General features: G+C 29.5%; 1 protein-coding gene across 6 annotated transcripts in view; it reads left to right on the top strand.

Annotated features, from left to right (window-relative positions):
* The window catches only part of LOC116776442 (synaptotagmin-7), a 468,926-nt gene that overhangs the window by 388,091 nt on the left and 56,368 nt on the right, over positions 1–24,467 (top strand). The window lies entirely within an intron of this gene.

The raw sequence follows: 24,467 nt of genomic DNA, 5'->3' as shown, positions 1-24,467 counted from the left end.
TATTCATCAACCAGGTGCAAAGAAATACGATTTAATACATCCTAATATTTTTCATTTCATCACGAGCGTATTTCACGTGAGCAATCTTTCTCGTCATTTCCAACCGCTTCGCTTTTTATTAACTCACATCACTCTGGTAAAATATATTATATAATATCAATAGTTACACCATTTTAAAATGTTTTAACTTGTTATAAAATGGTTACTAGAATTATTAATGCTTTCCGCTCATAACTTCGAAGTTTCATATTCTTTAGGACGATTTACTGTAAACAGTTGATGTTGACAAAAATAGCTCGTATTCGGGTTGCGTATTTTGATTGTTTTATATTTGATTGAAAATTTTTGTATTCATCTTCAAGTAAAATAGAAAAAAATGAATATTTTTTTTACTGTTTTTGTAGATTATATAAAAAGCCACATAACGATTATAACGCTATCCTTTCTTGAGGTTAACTATTCACTCGTAGTGAGGGTAAAAATAAGTTTCGATGTTATATAGGGTTTTCCATTAAGGGCGCTTGATCTTTGAAATGCAAAAAAAAATACATGTAGGAAAGATATTTGCGAAATTTTTTTTTTATTTGGAAGGTCTATCGACCCCATTATGTATGGAATATGACATCATTCAAATGACCGCTACGGCTTCGGTTGGTGGCGCGCACACGAAAGGTCAAATTTTCGATGACTCTGGCGCACAAATCGGGCTGTATTTGATCGATGGCGTGGCGTATGTTGACTTTGAGGGCATCGGTGGTTTGCGGCTTGTTGGCATAGACCTGCGACTTAAGAAAACCCCACAAGAAAAAGTCCAGCGGGGTCAAATCGCACGATCTCGGTGGCCAGTTCACGTCGCCTCCGCGCGAGATGACCATGTCCAGAAATTGTTCGTGCAGAACTTCCATCGTAGCGTGTGCTGTGTGGCACGTAGCGCCGTCCTGTTGAAACCACATGTTGTCCAGATCCATATTCTCGATTTCAGGCCAAAAGAAGTTGGTTATCATCGACCGGTATCGCTCACCATTGACGGTGACGGCCACACCATTATCGTTTTCGAAAAAATACGGACCAATCACGCCTCCGGCCCAAAATCCGCACCAAACAGTCACTTTCTGCGGGTGCATTGCCACTTGGTGAACCTCGTGTGGATTGGTCTCGTCCCAAATACGGCAATTTTGCTTGTTGACATAGCCATTCATCCAAAAATGCGCCTCGTCGCTGAAGATGATTTTTTTGCCAAAATCGGCGTCAACTTCCAACTGCTCTAATGCCCAGTCAGCGAACACACGGCGCTGTCTATGGTCATTAACCTTGAGCTCTTGGGTCAGCTGGATCTTGTACGGGTGCAGGCTCAAGTCACAACGCAAAATTCGCCAAGTTGTCGTCTGCGAAAGGCCGAGTTCCTGTGCGCGACGCGGAATTGACTGCCGCGGGTTTTCGAGGACACTGTCGCGCACAGCGGCGATATTCTCGGCAGATCTCGCGTTACGTTGACGCACGGGAACCGGCTGATTGTTAACTGACCCGGTTGACTCGAATTTGTCCACCAATCGACGGATAGTCGACTCGGCAGGACGATCATCGCGACCGTAAAACGGGCGAAGTGCGCGGAACGTTGCTCGAACTGAAGACCCATTTTCATAAAACAATTTTATGATTTGCACGTGCTGCTTGACACTGTAACCTGCCATGGTGGTTTGGGAGGACGGAATAAATATAACACACTGCATTTGACAGCTGTCACTCAAACAACATGGCCGCAATCAGCTGTCAAAGTTCAAGCGTCCCTATTGGAAAACCCCATACTTCTATGAGTCTTTATAAAGAAACATTGAGACAGTTTTAAATGAAAAACTTGTGAACTGCCAGTATAAAAGTTAGATATATAAACATTTAAAACACAGAATATATCCAACTTCAACCTCAGTCGAGTTAAACTTTGCGAACATTATTCCTATATTCTTACCGACATACGCAATAATTATAATAATTTAGTACTAATAACTTTTTACCAACGTAAATCTGAATCAAAACTGTCCCTTGATCAATCCTTAACTGTAGCTATTAACAGAAAGAAACACAGGTATTAACATTAGCTTTTATATTAAAAGGGGAATATTTTATTAAAAATTTTTTGCTATAAACAAATTGTAAGTAAATCCTGACAAATGCTTACTCATAATCTGAGAGTTTTATTCCATCAATGTAAAACGAACCTTATTATTACGCCAAATAAGAACTAAAAACACAAGTGGCTGGGTGTGAAATATAAATCTTTGGATCCCTCATAGTTGATCCTAGTCTTCGCAGAGCAGACTGTGAGGTATTACCAGGATATTACACGTATTATTTATTGAATAAATAATTTTTTCTTCTCTTGCTGACAAATTTAATCCGATTACATCACTATTTTTCCTTTTCAACGATTCTATGTAAGAAATTATTTTGTTATGATAATTGAAATCAATTTTGGTCCAATATAAGGAAAGCATTACATTGGATTCAGTACGGTAGAGAAATCTTTCATAGAATTTTATAATTTATATTTTACCTTTAGCATTCTAATTTTAGGTAATTAAATTATATTGGTAAGTTACAATAAGAGTAAGTTCTTAATAAGATTTATAAATATATGTGACGAAACCTCTCATCATTCTATGGATTCACCGTGCTGTTCCCGGGTCCATCGCGTTGCAGGTGTAGGTTTAAGGTAGACCTTTGATTTTGTAGACCTAGTGCCTTCTCTCACAAAACCTATTGATCGTTGGTTTATGGTTATTTCTTTTCGCGCTCTTGCTACCGATAGACTAATCGCTTTACGTATGATTTCCAAAACCCTATCTTGACGAAGCGAGTACTGACCGCTATCTAGGAGTACCCTACATACATTCAATCTGAAAAGACGTAATTAATTCTACATTACGTCATTATGAACAAAATCCAATAAAATTACCTGAAATCGTCTTTAAAAAACTAAAACCCTGCCCTTGGAATTATGTTGTTATTGTAATGTAAGCATTAATCAGAATATTTAATATATATGTCATGGGACAAGTGATAATTTGGTCATTTTTCAAAATGACCGGACAGTATGGAAAATGCCCAATAGGAGGGCAATTTGATAATAAATAATCAAACAATCAAATTGACTGGGCATCATACATGTTAATGACTTTTAGGGCTGACACCGATTTAATTACAATTGATTTTATTATTGCAGTTAGTAAGTTTAGCTAGGTCTAGAAGTTTACATAGAAATTAATGACTTTGTCCAAAGGGGCTAACATTATTAATAATACCCGCATTTATCATTGAAATTTGTATATATATATATATATATATATATATATCATATGCAAAAACATATTTTCCATTGACATAAAATTAATATTTTTTTGAATTTACTACACTTTTATAATTTATTTTTAACAACACTCCCCCCGATTTTCGGTTACTTTGCAGCAACCGTGATCACGGGCAGACAGACCGCATCTCGTCTGTTTTACAACCTAGCCTTAAATATATTCTAATACTTACTTTAGCAACTTACTTACTGAATTTTTATCGGGATTTCATCGTTCTCCAACAGGAATTATCGCGTAAAAATTTTTGCTATATCCTATAACACGAAAGTACCCGTACCATACTACAGACCTATCTCACCACTATAGCTATGTACCTGCTAGTCTAGATGCTATCCACCCAAAAGATTTTTCTGACAAACATGTGTGTGTTTGTCCAAAAATATAAGCAAACACTTATGTACGCATGCACGCAGATACTGTCATTAGCACAAAGTACAATTAGTCCACTTACGAGGATACAAAATTTAAATAAAATAATATTACTATAATTAAAACCATCGGAACCTAAATGTGGCACAAGAATAGTATGTATTATTGGTACCTATTAAATGAATAATTTAATTTTGTACAATTTTGGACAATAACTTTTTGTCACACTTAAACACGTGAAAATCATTGAATTCCGTGTACTTCATTTAATTCCCGTTTATTATATTGCTTAGAAATATTCTAAATATATTAATTTATATATAATGTATTTAAAATTATAGTGAGAGCGAAAAAATATTATCCTCTTAGTATATAAACACTTCTAAAATGAACTATTTACCGTGTATACTATTATCTAAATTTATCTGTATAATCCTTTATAATAAATATATTTCTCATTTATTGATAGCGATGTTTTTAATATAAAATATATAATAAATCTAAATATTATTTTGTTACAGGTAAGTGTTTAACAGCGACGAACGTGCACCAGATGGTAACGATAAAGTACACACGAACATAATATAAATCAAACGATTTTTAAATGTCAAAAAATATAAATATATGAATCCGTTTAGCAAGTAAACTAATGATTTATACAATGGAAAGAGAGGCGCCAGGTGGAGAGCACCTCAATTAGACATTAGACCGTAGAGTGGTCCGAATTGTAAAAAAATACTTTGGGTCGCTCTTGTCCTGAATTATATGGTGTTAGGCTAGAATATCCGCAGGTTTCCCAAGTTTAAAAGAATATCTATATAACTTAATTTTTTCTCACCTAAAGAAGTTTAAACAATTTTTTTTATTTTGCAGTGAATTGTAACAATGTGTACACATATAAGGTACGAAATTGTACACATTTGAAATAGCACTTGAAAGTTTTCAAAGCTATTCTCAAACTTAAATTGACTCACCGGTAAACAAATTCAGAAAATCAGCTTCCTTTAAATCATCACTTGTATCTTCATTGGATAGAAAATCGTAAGAGATTATGATCTTAAAGTATAGCAATTGACTCAACTGCAAAAAAAAACTATACACAATGAAATGTCTGTCAATAATTCTTTGGCATTTTCAAAATATGTATCTAGGAAAATCTCTTGTCAGTGAGTAGTAGAAGTGAAGAGAATCAGAGCTACGTTACGACTATATTCTTTGAGGATACATGGACTATGTTGTAAAATGCAACCAGCAAACAACGAATTTAAAGAACAGAGTCTTATAATTTAGATAATAATATTTTTCTATTTACAATATTATTACGTTTCATCGTTCGTGTTCTAGATTTGAGGAGTGCTTTTTCCAATAAAAGGATGAAATAACTTTTATATAATTAATAAATATTGTAAGATTAATTTTAAATCTACTCTTTCAATATCTTGATTAAGTGTATTCCTTTCATAGGTATGTTAATTAAAACATCAGTATTAATATTCCATACCTCATGTACCGTGATGTGATTGATTGGTTATCACATATTTAAAGGTTTCCAACAATACTAAAACTCAGTGAAGCCATTAAACATAACTACTCAATTTTAGCAATTACATAAAAAAACGTTACAAAAATGATCACAAATTTCATTTTTTTTTTATTAATGTTCCAAAAATTCTAATTTTTTTTTGTTGTTGTAGACGAGATAATTTTTTATTTTCACTTAAACTCTCTAAAATTAGAAATGAGGATAAGTAGGAAAAATTGATTTGAAATCAATGAATAATCTGAACAAAAAAAAACTTATTCTTAATTGAGCATATTTTAAATTTTATTAATTCATTACAATCACTAATGTTCATAGATTTTTGGATATAAAGGACAGTGTTCATATCGGATAATAAATAATTATCAAAATAGAACAACAAAAAATAGCCACGTCTTTCGCCTTTCCGGTCTAGTAATCAAAAAACCGAAGCGCCCCGAAGCGGCCTATACGTGACTGGATTACAACAAAAATTTAAAACTGCAAAATTCCCACCACTTAAATATTGTTTTGCAAAAAAAAAAAAATAAATAAACAAACCTCTAGATTGTTTTTATTAAAGGGAGGTTTAATCATAGTATTTTTTTTTGACTTTGATTATTTTAAAATCGAATTTTACCAAACGGTCTACTTTATTGAAATATCTGTCTCCACTTTGTTAATGAAAAGAGACACTAGACACTATGACAGGCTAGGACGGCATGATAAATATAATATTTTTATATATTCTTAATTAAAATGTATAGAAATACGAATTTTATTTATTACAAAGAATTGGTAGTCATAAGCAATAAATATTTTAGAGATTAAGTCATAATGAATATTCATCTTTTTCATTAATATTCAGTTAATGTATTAAGCTAGTAATATTTTAATTTGAATACTAAAATGTAAGGCTGCAGGTGATTTTTCTATTGATATGTAATTTTTTAAGTATCATCATCATCATCAGCATGTCGGAGCCCATAGCTGAGCAAACGCCTCTTCTCACATGGAGAAGGTTAGAGCATTATCAACACGCTTACTTAAGGCGGATTGGCGATTTCAAACTTATAATTTGAAATCATAAGTCCAGGTTTCCTCACGATGTTTTCCTTCACCGTCTGTCAGTGGAGTCTAAATACTCTTGAAAGTACATATAACTTGGGAAAGGGCACATTGGTACTTGCCAGGTTTCGAACCCGCGCTCTCACCTATGAGACCCGGGCCTTCAACCTCCAGTCCACCACGACTATTCCTCCAGTCCACCAGGACTATTCATATATATATATCTCACGTATATTTCTAGTAAAATTTTATCAGAAAGAACTGTTTATTTCGTCGTATTTAGACATTAAATTGTCAGAAAATTCTGAATTAACTCTCAAGATTTCGAGTGGCTTTCACAGAACGAAATGTTTTTTTGGACAAAGCAACGCCGACACTTCTTGTTATGTTTTGTTTAGTTACAACAAACAATTAGACAATTTATTAAACTGCGACACAGTAACATACTTTTGCTTTCTTTGCCATCAACTCAGAACATTTGATTAAAAAATATTATTTATATATAAATGTTTCAAAATGAATTAAAGAAAATAAATCAGTTGGAACCTTCATAAATAATGTAAGTACATTAATTCATGAAACCAATTAAGTGCTTCATATTATATAAAACTAAAACGTTTAAAATAATTGCCATCAAAAACAGCTTTTATCGTTGATTTTTAGTACTAACATAATTAAGGGATCGTTATTTGCAAACTATTTTTATAGTCTTGATAATATTATGTAACATCCCGCATTATTTTGAAAACTAGACAGGTAAGTAGACGACAGTGCTGTTACAAAAACAACTGATTAATAAAGACCGGTTTTATTCAAAGATAATAGATGGCGTTTATTATAATATATTATAAAGTAGCCCATGCTCGTTCAAACGAATATCAGTGAGCACATAAAAGTACATTGCTCGTGCCTAAAATATATTGTTTTAATTTCAATGACATAAACATTTTTAACGAACAGCTCTTGCGAAGTTATGAGTATGACGCAAGCCAATTAACAAGTCAACATTTCGTGGATGGGCAATTGTTGGGCTGGATGAAAAGTTATTTTTAATTGGTGAGAATCAGACATTAAAAAGGGTTGCATAAGGTTGTTAACCCAGAGGAACAATGGAGATTTAAATTAAATAGAACTAAGTACGGTAGAGAAAAGTAAAGTCTTTTTATAATTAAAACATTAAATTGTTAAGTTTTAATCAATTGATGGTGGAAATAACGTATCTTAATGTAAGAAAAGAATATGACAAGGAGGGAAGAAAGAAAGACTGCCATGATTCTCTCTTTCGAAAAAAATAAGACTTTATAAGTTAATCGTTCTTGAGATAATGGTACACTCATCTTTAAAGCTAAATACATATACTCGTATATTATTATCATTACTAATGAAGTTACTCCAAAGCATTTTCTGAAAAATATATATAAATCTAATTAACACTTAACGCCGTGAAGGTTGTTAGTTAATTATTTAAAAATATAAATACATAATTAAAAAAAGTTCTGTATAAAATTAACTCTAGTATTTTTTTTAAGAAGAGTCTCTTTAATTATTTTAATATCTGATAGTGATGTCTAAATTAATAAATATTTATCAATAGATTTAAAATATATATATATATATATATTTGTATATTAATAATATATTGTGTATATAAAAGAAAGTGGTGTTAGTAACACTATTTATAACTCAAGAACTGCTGGCGGGGGGACGGCTTAGAACCAGGAGACGGACATAGGATATTTAATTCTGTTCGATCGAAAAGTACTTCACAAATTCCAATATCTGGTTATTTAAGGCCTCTAAGGCTTAATAGAGCTCGCCCGGTCAGTTATACATTACTTATTACGAAATCAACGCGTACGAAGTCGCGGGCAAAAACTAGTTATAAAATAAATGTAAAATAGGAAATATAAAACGTAATAAAAATGCTCCTTCTCAAAAGCTATCATGTACGCAGCGGGTCTATTGTATGCCACGTACAACAAGATTCAAATCAATTCTATCGGAGTACATTCCAATACGAGATTGTAAATCCAAGAGATATGTAACGTCTATCTCTTAAGAGACAGCTGGAAATAAAATTCTGACATTGAAAACGATTTAGTAAACTTACATTACATCATGAGATCTAAGATTTTCGCGAGTTTCATTCATCTAAATGAAACTAGTATTTTTCGGATAAACTATTCGTGATTAATTTTTGTAAAAAACTACGTAATCCCGACGTTTCGGTTAGTTTTCAGCAACCGTGATCACGGGCGGACGAGATTACATTATCTTAATTTTACTTCGACTAATTCCCATTGTACGAGCACACGTTTTGTTAAGAATTAATGAAGCTGTTTTTATTTTTAATCCAAATTAATACCTAGCGAACCTTGACCTGATTGATGTATATTTTTTATTAGAAACGATTGTTTTGTGTCATAAAACTTTTATTAATTTTTATGAAAGCAAAATGGTTCATAAATGACCTACATTATAATTTGTTGATAAAAATGTCTAGTTTGTGTGTCGAGGTTATTCTTTAATCTTTATATACATATATACATATATATATATATATATATATATATATGTACCTAAAATATAGATTTTGATTTACTGTTATTAGTAATATGTTTGTCTGTCAGTTGGTTTGCATCACTATTGAAACGATTTTGATGGAATTTGTATGTAGATAAGTCATAATAGCAATAGTGTTTTAGCGTAAAAATAAAAAAAAAAAAATTTGCATTTGTGACAAAGAAGCAATTAACAATTTGGATGCATATTGTTAAGGAGTTAGGAGGACGCGAGTTCGAAACCTGGCAAGTGCCAATGTGATCTTTTCCGAATCATATGTACTTTCTAAGAGTATTTAGATACCACTGACGGACGGTGAAGGAAAACATCGTGAGGAAACCTGTTCTTATAATTTCAAATTATAAGATTGAAATCGCCAAACCGTCTTGAACAAGCGTGGTGATTAATGCTCTAACCTTCTCCATGTGAGAAGAGGCCTTTGCTAAGCAGTGGGCTCCGATAGGCTGATGATGATGAGAAACTGAATTTTATTTTAATAAATAATGATGCTATCATTTGGACGCTTCTTGGTTAATCAATTAAATGTATAAATTACTTTAAATTGATGTTTTAATATATATTGAAAGTAATAAGTAACATATTAAGGTCACAAACAAATCAATAATTTTGATTGACATGGAACAACATCAGCGTTCTCGTGTCTAGAAAAAATAACAACTGGGTGCAATAAAATTGTTCATAGAATTAGTGGATCAATACTATTATAACGTAATTCTATGTAAATGTTACGAATATTTTTTTGTATGTATGTGTATATATTGTATATATGTGTTTGTAATATTATCATAGTACAGCTGATATCGAATGAAGAAGAATAAAAGATGCGTAGTCCTACTTCGATAGCTATAGGTTACGCTTAGTATAAATATAAAATTGATAAAAAAAATGGTATATATTTTTTTAAAATTTCTATTTTGTTATGGTTATGTCATAAATATATCTTTCAGAATTGCTAAAAAGCAACTTACTCATATAAATAATTCTCTCGATTTTTTTGTTCCATACCAATACTCGTTTTTATTTAATATTTTCGCTATACTAGCATAACCTCCAGGTTTCGATCTCTTTAAAATTAAATATGCACTCTTGAAAATCTTAGGAATTATTCTCCCTATACAATTATAGTTCTTATTCTAAAATGTACAAGGTTTAAATTATTTGTTCGTTCGTTACTTAAACCATAATAATTATTAATTTATAGTTGGCTAGTCACTGAACGCGGCTTCGTCCGTTTGAGCTTGCAATTTATACTTAGAAACAAATGTTAAAACAATAGATATGGTAACCAAGGTGCGGTTATGTGTATAGTCAGCGTCTAATACAACTGTCAGCTACAGTAATTACACGGAATTTCGAGATAAATTATAGCCTTTATCTTATCGTGACGTCTAAACTACATTACTGTAAAGTTTCAATGAAGTCTGCATAATAGTTTTTGCGTGAACGAGCAATAAACTTCAATGCGTTTGTGGCAGGCTTTAGTATTTATATTAAGATATTAAATAAATACACTCAAGTATATTTTATATTATTTTTATATAAAATTTTAATGCCAGTTTAAAACTAACTGTCTATTAATTACTGTATTCAAAATATGTAAAATAACGTATAGATAAATCACCTTCAGTGATATAATAGTGTGTTAAATTTTCATTTAAGTATCCATATCAACGTTTCTTTATAAAGGGTACAATTAAGTATTTTATTTGTAACTCATTGATAAGTAAAATATAGAATTCTTAGAGCCGTACATTTAATATTGAACGAACTTCAGTAAAACTTTTTGGAATTATTAAAACATCTCAAGTCTCTTTACAATTTGATATCCTCATTTTTCGTGAACCAACTAGATACAACATAATGCTACATATTAATATTAACCCGGGTAAAACAGCATACAATTTTAAAATCATCATATTCGCTTTTCAAAGAACGTAAGGACTATAATTGCTTGCTCACATTTTTAATATTTGTAAGTGCTGGGTGGGTAGAGGCTATGTCGTTTGGTTATATTTTATATATAACATAAACCGAACATTAGTAACGACTGAAACATGTGAATTTAGTAGAATTAAAGAGATATGTGTAAAGGTCTTTAAAATTATTTATAATAATGTTATGACCTCGTTTCGGCTGTGATTGGAGATTACACGCCCGGCTTAAAGCATGAATTGTCGCCGGATCAATTATCATATAAATTGAATTTGCAAATCAATACACGGATGAGGTTTCCGTACGTTTAATAAAAAATATTATTTGCATTATAAAAATCGTATACATAAGGTATGAAGGAACAAATATTTTTCATTCCTTATACCATTTTTGGTAATCAAAAGCAAAAATATAAGAAAGTATGTGTGTTATGTCATGAGAGTGGGTTAAATACAAAATTTTCCTCACTCACGCCAAGGAGTTAATTTAGTTAGATTATGTTAACGAAATTTACGTAAGATAATTTTTAAAAAAAATCAAGGAATGTAAAAACGAATTCACAAAATAAGAGATATTTTTATAAAATACTATTAAATAAAAAAGATCTCAATAAAAAACTTTTTTGCTAATTGTTTATTCATCTTCTTTTATTTGCTCCATGAAAAAACTAGTGCAAAAATACTGAATAATATAGTGACGTACCTGGGGAGCAAATTTCTTCATCAAGGCCTGTTGTTATTGAAGGTTTTTTTTTTACCATCTTTAAAAAAAAATCTTTCTTGTGAAGACTTACTTTGTATCGAACTGTGGTAAATAGTTCTTATATATATACATATTAAGAATTTTATCACCCAAAATAAACACATTGGTACCATTGATTAAATTTTTTAGACTTAATATCCACAATAAAACATTTGAATACTAAATGCTACTTGGTCCAGGAATCAAATTATTCAGAGTATAATCCCAGAGTGAAATAATGTAATATGGATAATAGTTTATAAATAAATATAAGATTTTAACAAAGTATATAAATTTTTTTTTTCATGAACAATCGCTTGGTATTTTTAACAGTTGAAGGTAATGTTAATAATAATAAGTAATTTAATTTACTCTACATTTTTAAATTAAAAATATATCTTTCTTAAACTATAGTCATTATTGGATTCATTAACAAAAAAAATGGTGTGTGTACTTATGTACACGCGTTAGAAGTTATACTTCTTTGGCGTATGGAAAAAAAATAACTAAAATGCAGTAGTGATTAACGATAAATATTAAAATTAATCGAAAAGATTTTATTTAAAAAAGATAAAATTTATTCAAGTTTATTTATCAGAATTTATTTTTGATTATTTCAACTACTTACTACTTTAATAAATTAAAAATATATGTTTATATAAATATATATCATGTTAAGCTGAGTGCACGTTATTTTTAGAGATATTTAATAAAATTTGTTTGTTATAATAAAAATATAAAAAATAATTGAAATTTCAATAAATCAAATTTTAACAAATAGTTAAAATCAAAGATAGAATAAACACTCAGCATTTAAGGTTAATATAAACAAGTATTGAAAAATTTATTAATTTTTTTATTTATACATAAAATTTGTTAATATATCAGAAATAAAACAAAACGAAAAAAAAAAATAAAAACACCAAAATAATATTTATTTATTCATAAATAAATGTTTAATTGTACTGTTATGAAACACGCGTTCTCAATATGAAAATACTAGAATATACAACTTGAACATAGTTATCAATTTTCATACCACCTAGAACTAACTTCACGATGTAGAATTTATCCGTCGGTGTGCGCGCGCATCGTAAAAATTCACTCTCATCATTTTTCTCCAACGCGCCAAAAGAAGTATAACTTCAAAAAAAAAATCAAATACTCTTATATATGTTAAGTTGGGGCAGTAATATGACACGAGATACAGGATGCTCTAATCAGAAATGTGACATAGTAGATAAACATATTTAGGTGATGTCATGACATTGACGAGCTTAAATATGATTGACAGTGACCAATATCTTTATATTAGTTTTAAGGGACACGTCTAGTGGACAAGAATATACACTTTAATTTTTTATATAAACTAGTCTTTAATCAAATCAATTAAATGACTAGGTTAATAGCTTTATAATTTTTGTAACAATATTAAAGTCTGGTAGAGGTTGATGCTATTAATTAAAAGATTTGTTGTATTATAAAGAATATTAAAAGTATGTAATTGTTGAAACAGCTATATTTTTTTGTTATAACGTATCTCATGACATCAACAAATATCACAATATAGAGTAAGAATTTGATATCATATGTGAAGCGTTTTGATCATGAATATGTTCTTATGCCTTTTAGAGTAATTCAGATGAGTATTTTAAATTTTAAAAATATGGCATTTCATACTTAATACACTGCAATATTAAATGCATTCTCAAAAAATTACGATATTATAATCACTTTCCAATTTATATAATATGTTTTATTTTAATAAAGTATAATAAATTGTCTGTGAAAGACGAGAAACAAATAAGCACGTAGAATACAAAGAAATTGTTCAAAAATTTTTATACCTTTGTCAGTAACATTGAGAGAAGTGATATTTTCAAGAAATATCATCTATTTTTATGGGTAATAAATAAAAAATACTGTGAACAAACCTTCACCTAAAAGTATTATTAATAAAATTGTCGTATTTAAAATTAAATTTATAATATATTTAAAATAAAAAAAAAACAATGAGTCACATATTTTACTAAAGGTATCCTTTTTATCAGACTAAAAACTTCCTTATTTGATATCGGTTCAGTCTGGCTGTGATATATGAAAGAACTGAATGTGTGAAATGCATTTTCACATATCTCTATCTCAAAATTTATTGCTGAGATTTTGTCTAAAAGTTGGCTGAAATTGATTGTACACCCGTTCGCTTTGAAAAACTGCTTCTTTGAACATTTACAGAGGCGTTGCTCTTAAAATCCTGCCAAGTTTTCCAAATTGAACAGTTTCAAAGCACAATTTTATACGTCACTCTAATTTTAAACCTTTATCCAAGAAGCGAAACAAGATACCAGGGGCAGCCTATAAATAATAACGTATAACATTTCCGCGTATAAGAGACGAAACCTCTTAGCATTCAATGGATTCACCGTGCGGGTGCCGGGACCATCTTCAGATTTTTTATTGGCGTGTTTTTTATGACTGAATTAAGGAACAAAATAATATGTTTGAAACTTTTATCCCATGAAATCATATGATATTTTTCGTGGATCATGTAAGGCCGCGATAAATGAATAGTTATTATTTATTAGCTATAATTTAAACAACTAAACTAACCTACCAGCGGGATCGTTTGTATTCATTTCAGCTTCAAAATAACTTGTTTTTTTTTTATAAGAAACGATATCGTTTCTTATCTAAATAATTAAATTCCGTGCGTAGTATTATTTCCGATAGTTAATTAATACCGCTTACTAGGATTTTTTTTTACCTAACACTTTTTAAAATTAATTTTTTTTTTTGTTATGCCTGATTTAGTATATTTATTCATGGTTACACAAATAACTTCCAGAATTTCTAAATCTTTATCCTAACTTTTCTTATAAAACAATTGTGAAATAATCACGGACGGATATTTACTAAGTTTGGAGGTATAAAAATATAATTAAATTATTAAAAATATGTATTTTATTTTTAGTTTATGAAAATTAATATATTACGTAGCTACCTAACTGGAAAATTGCAATCTGCCTATATTTTAATTACAAGTGTCTCTATGTTATATTAAAATAAATGTTACGAGACGAGATGAAACTTCTCAGCAATCCATGGATTCACCGTGCGGGTGCCGGGTCCATCGCGTTGCTGGGAGAGGAGCTTCAACAGTACCCGGGACTTGCGACCCAGGTGTAGGTTTAAGGGGTTCCCCTATCTAATGCGCGTTAAACGCTCACCTTCACCTTCCAAGCTCCTCTCTCTACCTAACCAAATTTGAAACGAATCTACTAGGGCTGCCTTCGAAGTATGACTTAATAATGGATTGATGTTAGTTCTGGACAGGCTCAAGTCACAGTTTTGTAAGCATATACGTAATTTTTGATTTGTTTGTCAGTCCGACTTATGTTTAAAAATTTTGCATATCTATTTTTATTGATAAATAAAACATATTATTAAAACTAGCAACACATAATACCGAAATCCAAGTGTAGAATATATATAAAATTTTCTTTATACACGCAATTGCTATGTCGGATTTACCAGTATTATATTGCGATTTTACCTTTCAGTTTTATGAATTTTACCCTAGAAGAATTCTGGTATGATATTATATTATAACGTCCATTCCATCTCTTAATTACACTTAACCAGTAAATTAATTATCGCTGCATATTTAAGCGATGTTTCAGAGCTGTAGTTAAACAATTTAGATGCAAATAGACACATCTGTGAACGGGGAGTAATATCCGGTATTTGAGCTAGAAGCTGTCGTTAAAGTTAAAATAATTTAAGAATATAGGCTTCTGAAATATTATGTAACGTATTTCAGGCATATTAATATAAATAGTCCTATTTTATTCACCTCTATAGAGAATGTTATGTTTCTGTATTTTATTTACTTATAATGTTCTTGCAATAATAACATTTCCATTTAAATTATCCAAGCAGTGAATATGTAATTAAGAACAAAGATAGTACAAGGGGAAAGGTAAGTAAGTTTTTATTTTATCATTAATAATGAATTATACTAACGAGAAACTTTTTTAATACTTTGACCGTCTAACAGTGCACAGAAAAACGATCAAGGGATGAGAAATAGTGAGATCTAAGATTTTCGCGAGTATTCATTTAAATGAAACTAGTATTATTCGGATTTACTGCGCGGATTTTATTACTTAAAAACTACATAATTTTTACTGATACTGATACTACTAATACTGACAGACATTCACACCTCGTCTGCCCGTGATCATGGTTGCTGCAAAGTAACCGAAACGTCGGGATTATGTAGTTTTTAAATAATAAAATCCGCGTAGTATATCCGAATAATACTAGAATAATAGAAATAGACTTTCACTTTGTAAGTTATTATCAAAATTATGACCACGTGACATCATTTAAAATACAATTATCAAGCCAATAACCAATGTTAAGTACATTAAATTTTGTAATTAATTATGTCACACAAATGATTTTTATTTGCTAGATAAATAACGGTTATTATCAAGATAAACTTTTCATTTCAAAATAGTTACAAACGTGCATAGAAATTTTACACGTACATTCTTAGAAACAAGATCAGTATTGACTTTCTAAAAAATAATATTCGATACAATTTCGATATTAATATATTAAATTTACATGAAACTAACACTAATTTTAAATTAATAACTTTCAGCTATATGGTTTTTAAACTTATCGTGAAATTACTCACTCTGTAAAACTAAGATCGATTGACGAACAGATAACCCTAATCTCCTTTGACAAGTGTTTATATGTCGTTTATCCCTCTCCTGCCCTCTCATATTCCTACAATATAATATAAAGTATGACATCGGACATTCTTCTGAAATGCTGTCTTCGTCTCGTCCAAATTAATTACTTAAAAGAGTGATACACTAGTAAATTTAATTTAACTTAGTTTAAATTGCTTATATATGATTATCTGAAAGATATTAAGATAAATCTTTAAATTAGTTTAATTTACGCTTGGATCGATCCAAATACGTTTGTTATGCTTCGCTTGCTTTCTACAAAACAGCCACTCGCCTATTTCTAGAATGATTTTGTTATAACAGAATCCTGCTATTAATATGAATATATTCAAAGCCTCTGATGATTATGTATGTCCCCTTTATGGACCAAACGCTGCTGTTAAATTTATGTGAGACAGAAATAATATTATCCAAACTGGGACTTTTAGACTCAGCAAAACTTTGAAAAATAAAATTGTTGGTATCTTTAATCATATATATATATTTACTTAAGAAATAGAAGAATATTCCGTTTCGTATAAAATGCTAGTCTTATTGGAGTTTTATTTCATTTTATTTGCAAGTTTATCAATAATGAGTTTCCCCTGGATCTCGTTTAACATTAAATGATAAGACAAATATTATCCTTACAAAGCATCGCTATAACTAGATGACTTACTTTAATCTCCTAAAGATAACAAAACAGCACTTCCCTCAAGAGTTATGTTATCACACCTGAGCCTTAAAGTGCTTTTCAGTCTCTTGATAACATATTTTCTTTAATAAGGATAAACCATGTCAAAATATTTGGAAGTTTTAAAGTTGGCTTATTTGCCTCATACATACTACTGAATAAATTACTCCTCATTAAAATGGATAAAGTTCAATACAATTCAAATCTACTTCAAATCATTCAAGCGAGAGTGAACAATTCTAGAATTGTAAGCGACACATACCCACGCTTAAAGTTTCATTCACTCTACATAAAGCCAACATGTTTCTAGTCATTCCTCTCCATTCAACACGTTTCCTCTCGCGAATGACAGAACGGGAACGTTCATTCTTTCAAATTGAAGCTGACGCTGAGATTCTTACACAACGAGAGACTTCTCCTGTATTTCAACTACTTAGTCTTGCAATGTACGTAACATTTATTACCATTATAATGTTTTAAAACTAGCATAAAGTCATTGAACATATTAAAGTAATATCCGAATTGGTCTGCATTGGCAGCAATTTAGTCGTTTCAACATTGAAACGCCCTCGTTCTATGGTAAAATTATTTGCTGTCCATCGTATGGGCTGTGGTAATGATTACAAATTATCATGGTGTGTAGAGCAAGACTAAATGTTAAAAACCAACAATACATCATAATCTAATGGCTTAAGACCACGACTAGATGACGGCTAGTCTTCACCTCTGATGAAGGCTAATGTTTGGTTTTGAACGAGAATGGGTTTGGTATTGATTTAGCTTTATGACGCGGAGACAAATATTGCTGAAGAAAACAGCAAGCAACAAAACTTGCTCTCGAACAGGGTACCTTCGCATTCTATACCTCACTGCATTGCGTAGATGGCCAGCTCATTTTCTGCCACAAAGTATCACTATATCTATCAATAATTCGTTACAAAACATTGGACTAATACCAGACGTATAGGCCGGTGAGACGGCTCGTAAAAAGAGTTTCCCTGCGTCATCAAAAAAAAAAAAAATACCAGACGTATGAAAGATTTACAAAAATTATTTTTGGATATATACCTACTTTATATTATGCAATCACAGCGATTATATATCACCTCACTGCATTTTTATATCAGAAAATATTTGAGTATATAGTGGAGCATAAATAATGACACACAACGAACGACCGCACAAAAATAAAATATTCCATATACAAAAGCAATATTTTGTTTATATTTCACTCCAACATTATTTATGGCCAGACTTAGTATTTAAATAATGACAGAAAATATACTTATATTCATCCATTGAATAAAGCGAAAGAGGAAATGGGTTTTGGCAGGGAAGCGACTTCAACTTTAATATTAAAAAAAAATTAAATATAAAACCTCACATAAATTTTTTTACTTTTTTTTTGTTTTTTTATGGTGGAACCTTAGGGATCTCAAAATATTAGCGTGTTTTGTTAGATAGTTGCTGAAAAAACAAACCAGAAATTTTCTCACCCATCCCTATATTGAGATAACTTTGTAGGATTAATGATTTACCAACATGATAGAACAACAACAGGTTGTATTGAAACACTTTAAATCAGTGAGAATAATAAATAATATCAAGCACCTCATATTTTTTTAATAAATAAGTATTTTTTCTATTTATATATTAATTCATGTTTTATAATAATATTAACTTCAGTAAAATAAAATCATATATATTCGAATAAATGACATAAATACTTTAGTTTGTATTTCAAGAACACACCACTAGAGGAGATGAGACGTAGCTTCGTTTTGAACTAAGCAAAGAGCCCTTTAGAAACTGTTCCGTGTTTGAGAACTCAAGGAAAATGTTCAGAATAACTAAATAATATTATCTTTTGTTCAAATTTTACTTATGTTTTTTTAAAACGATTTCAATAATAAATCATGTTACTTAGTAAATTACTAATGATTTTTTTTTAAAGTCTGGTAAAGTGAGATATAAGGCAATAAAATATTTTCATAAACTATACAAATTTTTCCCCAAATTTTTTTCAAATATTAAGGGATCACCAGAAACGCATTCCGAGAAGACTTGACTTCTTAAAAATAACTAATAAATGGTTCAAAGAAATTGTTAATATTTCTTTTTAAATAAAAATCAACATCAATGGACGATATACAAAGATATATGTTTAACGTTTTGGGTTGTTGATTGCTTGCATATTTTTTTTGTTTGTGGACCAAAACGCGGGCAAAATGAAAATATTTTTAATAAAACAACATATCTTCCTGTGTTAGGATTTATGTACCGCATCCCTCGCGGGATGGGCCCTAAATATTGATAAGAAACGGTATATTTTATTCCATAGACATTTTCTTGTAATGAAATTGATTTGCAATCATTCCGATTCGATGTTTATATGGTCGATGAAAAAAGCTTGTACTAAAATATTTTCCTTAACAATTTTGATCTTGCACTTGCAATGCACTTTGATTTAAAATTCAATAGGATAAATTCGAGATAATAAAAAAATTAATTCACAATGATATTAATATTAATGATGTACAAATAATATTTATTTACGCAGATAGATTTAAATTTTTTAATTTATCCTATTTAATGACAGCATCATTTCAAGACGGCTAAAATATAGAATGCTCAACTCACCAACTAAAGTCGGAGCACGATTAATTAATTAGCAAAGCAAAATGTTATAGATCGTAATAGTGGTAAATGTGTATTTCTTACAATTACAGACATCATAGTAACCACAACAGAAAAACCACTTTTATTTACATATAAATATCTTTTTAGTGATAAAAATTTTCACTAATTTTTTTTGTACCATACCCTACCACGATGAGGGTAGAAACGTCTACTTTAAATCTAATGACAGAAAACTTCATATAAACAGGTTTGCCACTAACAACGAAAATATAGAGAAACGTCATGGTACAAGCGATGGATTTTGAATACATTTAATTTATCTAACAAATGTAGCAGCATTAACAGATTTTCAATCAAGTTGAATGAATGGCTTTATTTAGTTAAAATTATTATTAATTTAGCTTTAAAATCATTAAGAATTAATATTAAATTTAAATAATAATTTTAATTATCAATATTTTGATTTTATTTTGTTTATTTTTTTACATTAACATTTACTTAACACTATTATTAACTTAACATTTTTTCTGCCTAAACACTTTCTGAAATTAAAAAAATCATGTTCTTTTATAGCAAAAGCCTATCAGTGGGAAGTAAGGTTCCGAACAATGAATAAGATGTAATAAAATGATTAAATAATTAGACAATTTTTAAATAACTTTTAAATACTTTTTGAATAAAATGATAACGTAAGTAGATTTTTTTTTTTTTGGTAATAAAATATATTACGAAATTATTTGACAGAGCCATCAAAAAATTTTGTTCTATTTTAAAATATAATCAAAAATAAATAAGTTTTAATTAAATTTAGTAGATAATCACTGAACACGGAGACGTCCTTAAGAAATATTTATAAGAAAAAAACAAAATAACCGAAAGGAAAAATAAAAAATTTTTGTTGATTTCAATTACTTGATAATTTGAAATTCAGCTCGTGTGTCTCGCGTTGCGCACGTTTTTAAGAATTTCACAAAAGGGAAATTTTATCTTCCATTATTTTCTATTCACAAAAAAAAATTGTTTTTTTTTTTATAAAACATCAAATGTTCCAATAACCTCGCTTGAAGAAATTATCATGTCACTTATAAATTAACGTATTCATTATTTTCACGTTTAGTCACATTTTTTTTAAATAAATCAAATAAGACGTAATATTTCCATCAACTAAAGTTGAATTTTGGTTGAAATTATAAGTAAACTAACATAGTTTTAATTACTTCTTCCACATATTCATAATTACAATCCAATTTAACTAATTAATAACCGAAATACACTATCCATAGTGTATTATATATATTCTATATATACATATTTTATAAATATAACATTATAATTTCTTCGTATATTTTCCTATTCATTAAGTATGTGACGAGCATTTATCACAAATTTGATAAAGATTATAATAAATGCTAATCCAGGGATAATTATTATATACGAAAGAAAAATACATTCCTTTGAGAAAGCGGGGCCGTGGGAAAAACATAGTCTTATTTAGGCTTTTACCTTTAATAATATATTTTGTTCCTACCACCGAAAATCCTCTCTGATCAAATAAATAAATCAAAATCACCTTTATAGCTTGCAATTAATAACCTACAGTGGGTTTTATCTTCCATGTACCAGGATGATTGATAAAAACAAATTGTTTACAGACCCGTCCAATAAATCACTGTGGATGTTATTGACAGTTCAACGTTACTAGCCTATAGAGCCTTCTATTATCTGGCTTTAAGACTACCGATAAGTTATATTTCTAACAGAAGAAAATGATCCCATTTTGAATTCTTCCTAAAGTAAACGAGAATCTGTTATGTATTTCCAGGAATGTAATCATTTGTCAAACTTAAAGCAAGAATTTAATTCACAAATGAAACTATAATATTAACACGTCAAATTTGGATGTTTGCTCGTTAAAATTTTAAGCCCTATCTTAATTTACGTAAACACACGGTCCTAATCGAAATAATTGATTGAAATTCTCACATAAATTCTGAGACGTAACCGATGCTAGTATAAAGTCTCGATTGATTAAATTACATAATGTCCCTAACATAGTGAGGCTCCCTCACGTATCGATATCGATATTCCATTAGCCCTGACCCGTTAAGTAACACGTGGCTGCCGGCCGGTTATAACCGGTTAAACCTGGAAATATCCAGGTAAATGGCCAGTTATAACGGGTTAAGGCTAGATGTAACTTGATTGAACACAATACAAAGGTATGAAATATTAAGATTGGAGAATTACAGATATTAATTAATTTTCAAGTGATATTCATTAATATAATTATTATGTGTGTTAATTTAATTGACAATATTATTATTATTAAATAGCAAAATATTTAAAATGCATTCTGTCGTTCTAAAGTTATATTTTTTTAGGTAATCTGACTTACATGGAAATACACGAATTAATAAATGTAACCAAAATAATTATATTATTATTTTTTATCCAAAAAAATATGTAAAAATATATTTCCGAAAAATCAACAACCGTCTTTGTGAGATTTTTGTTGATATGTGATGCTTCAACTCTTCCTGAAAATCTTGTACTATCTACGAACTTAACCAATTCGATTTGAAATTAAAAAAAAACTATAAAAATAATATATTCATATATTAATAAAGTAAAAAAAATATTTTATTGAGTTATTTATAATAATTATACATTTCCATCCTTTTTTATGACAATATCACAACTTAACTGTCTATCACTTGTCATTATTGCCATAAATTATATTAAATAAGATACAATCACCAAAATGCGACGGAAACGACACGTAAATGTTTGGTTTGGCCAACTATGTCGTCACTATTATCGATAAAGGGCAGCACTAGTTCACTATCTCAAAGCCTGTCATTGGTTTTACTGATAAATAAATAAAAATATTTAAAATTTACTTCGCATTCATTCAAGTTCTCACTAGACATGTTACGAACATATGTACTCGTATATGTTATAAAAGTATTATTGTTTATATATATATATATTTCCTGTAATATGTTTATTGTTATGATAAATTTCCTTATTATTTAAGAGTATATTATAAAAATTAATCAACGGCAAAAATATGTTAAATTCCAGTACAAACTTTAAATCACATTTTAAAATATATTTACTTATATTGATTTAACTGACGATTGAATTTTCATGTTACCCTACCAAATTATTTGCTCTTTGTGATAGTTAAGGTATGGTAAATAAGGTAATTGTAGTGTAACACCATTATAACAATCCTATTCATGGCCATTGTTGAGAGGATCATCATTCATTCATTTGTTCGTTCGTTCGTTCATTACTAATTTGGTCAGGATGACCCTCACAGTTGTTAAACGTACCAATCTTCATACTAATTGCAAATAAAAGCAAAGAAAAATTAAAAACTAAAACTTTCATTCAAGTAATTACATATTTTTTTTTATACAAATAATAAGTTGCTAATAATCCAGTTCGTCTTATTTTGTGACAATTGTTGACGCCTATCTGTAAATATGGGCAAAAAAATCTTTTTTTTTATCTCATTGCTCGAGTAATTCGATCGATATTTAAGAATTAAATTTAAAGTCATTATTATTAAGCAACGAATAAAATAAAATTTGAAATTAAAACATTACAAGTGGCATTAAAAATATGTACAATTTTAATGTACATTAATTAATAAGTACGAAATTTAAAAATTAAAATAAACTAGATTACACTATACGAAAGGATATGTCTGTTTTATTATTAAAGAAGTTTTTTTTTTAAATATAAATAAGGTTTTTTTTTTAATAATTTGGAAATATATATTCCATAATATTTGATGCATAATACATAATAATTTTTTTTCGACCAATTTACAAATTTTATTCATAAGCCATCAAAGAAAATCGTAAGACCCAGAAAACGCTGAACTGCAATGATATATGTGGAAAAAAAACGCGCAAAAAAAGACGCTAGTCTATAATGCGACGGTAGGTTGAGACTAAATTAAAACTTCAGTCTCCCACACCAGCAGGCTTCCTAATTAGAGCAGTTTCCCGTCACTGTATTATTGTCATCTCCAACAGCTTAATTAAACAAGGCTATATATCCTTCATAAACTTACCGTCGTTACCAAACTCATTATTATTAACACTATTAAATAAGTAATTTACATTTTTTATTTATATCTATACAATATTTCACATTTTTCAATAGGATTTTATAGTATTTTAAGAGAAAAGTAACATTTCACCTTAAATAAAATTACTGTCTTATAAAAGTTTTTTCACAAAAATCTAAACAACACTATAGGGTAAAGATCTGACATTTAACCACGAGTTTAAAGGATGAACCCGATTATAACATTTTAACCAAATAAAACTAATATGTATTTTCAGATTACTACGCGGTTTTTTTTTTATCTTGTTTGTCCGTGATCACGGTTGGTGCAAAGTAACCGAAACGTCGGGATCATGTAGTTTTAAAATAACAAAAAACGCGTAGTTATCCGATAATATTATTTTTATTTAAACGAATGCTAGCGAAGAACTCAGATCTCATTACTTTAACCGAAATGGCGCTACGAAAGGCCAAAGTATTACTTTTCAAGTAAAAAATATGCGGCAAAATTTACAATGAAATAGATTATAAAGTAAGGAAACATTCAGACAATCATTCTGATATATAACTCTAGTGAGAACTTCAGAGAATAGCTAAGTTTTACAAGAAATAGCTACTTTAACATAACGAAAATCGTAAAATACATTTTTATGACCCGGACTGTGAGCTGACATATGAATAATTCAAGGACGGGTCTTATCCAGCTATGGGCTAATGAAAAATTTTGA

Source organism: Danaus plexippus, chromosome 30 (assembly GCF_018135715.1).
Source record: "Danaus plexippus chromosome 30, MEX_DaPlex, whole genome shotgun sequence".
Classification (NCBI taxonomy): domain Eukaryota; kingdom Metazoa; phylum Arthropoda; class Insecta; order Lepidoptera; family Nymphalidae; genus Danaus; species Danaus plexippus.
This window is presented reverse-complemented; position numbering and strand designations above follow the sequence as displayed.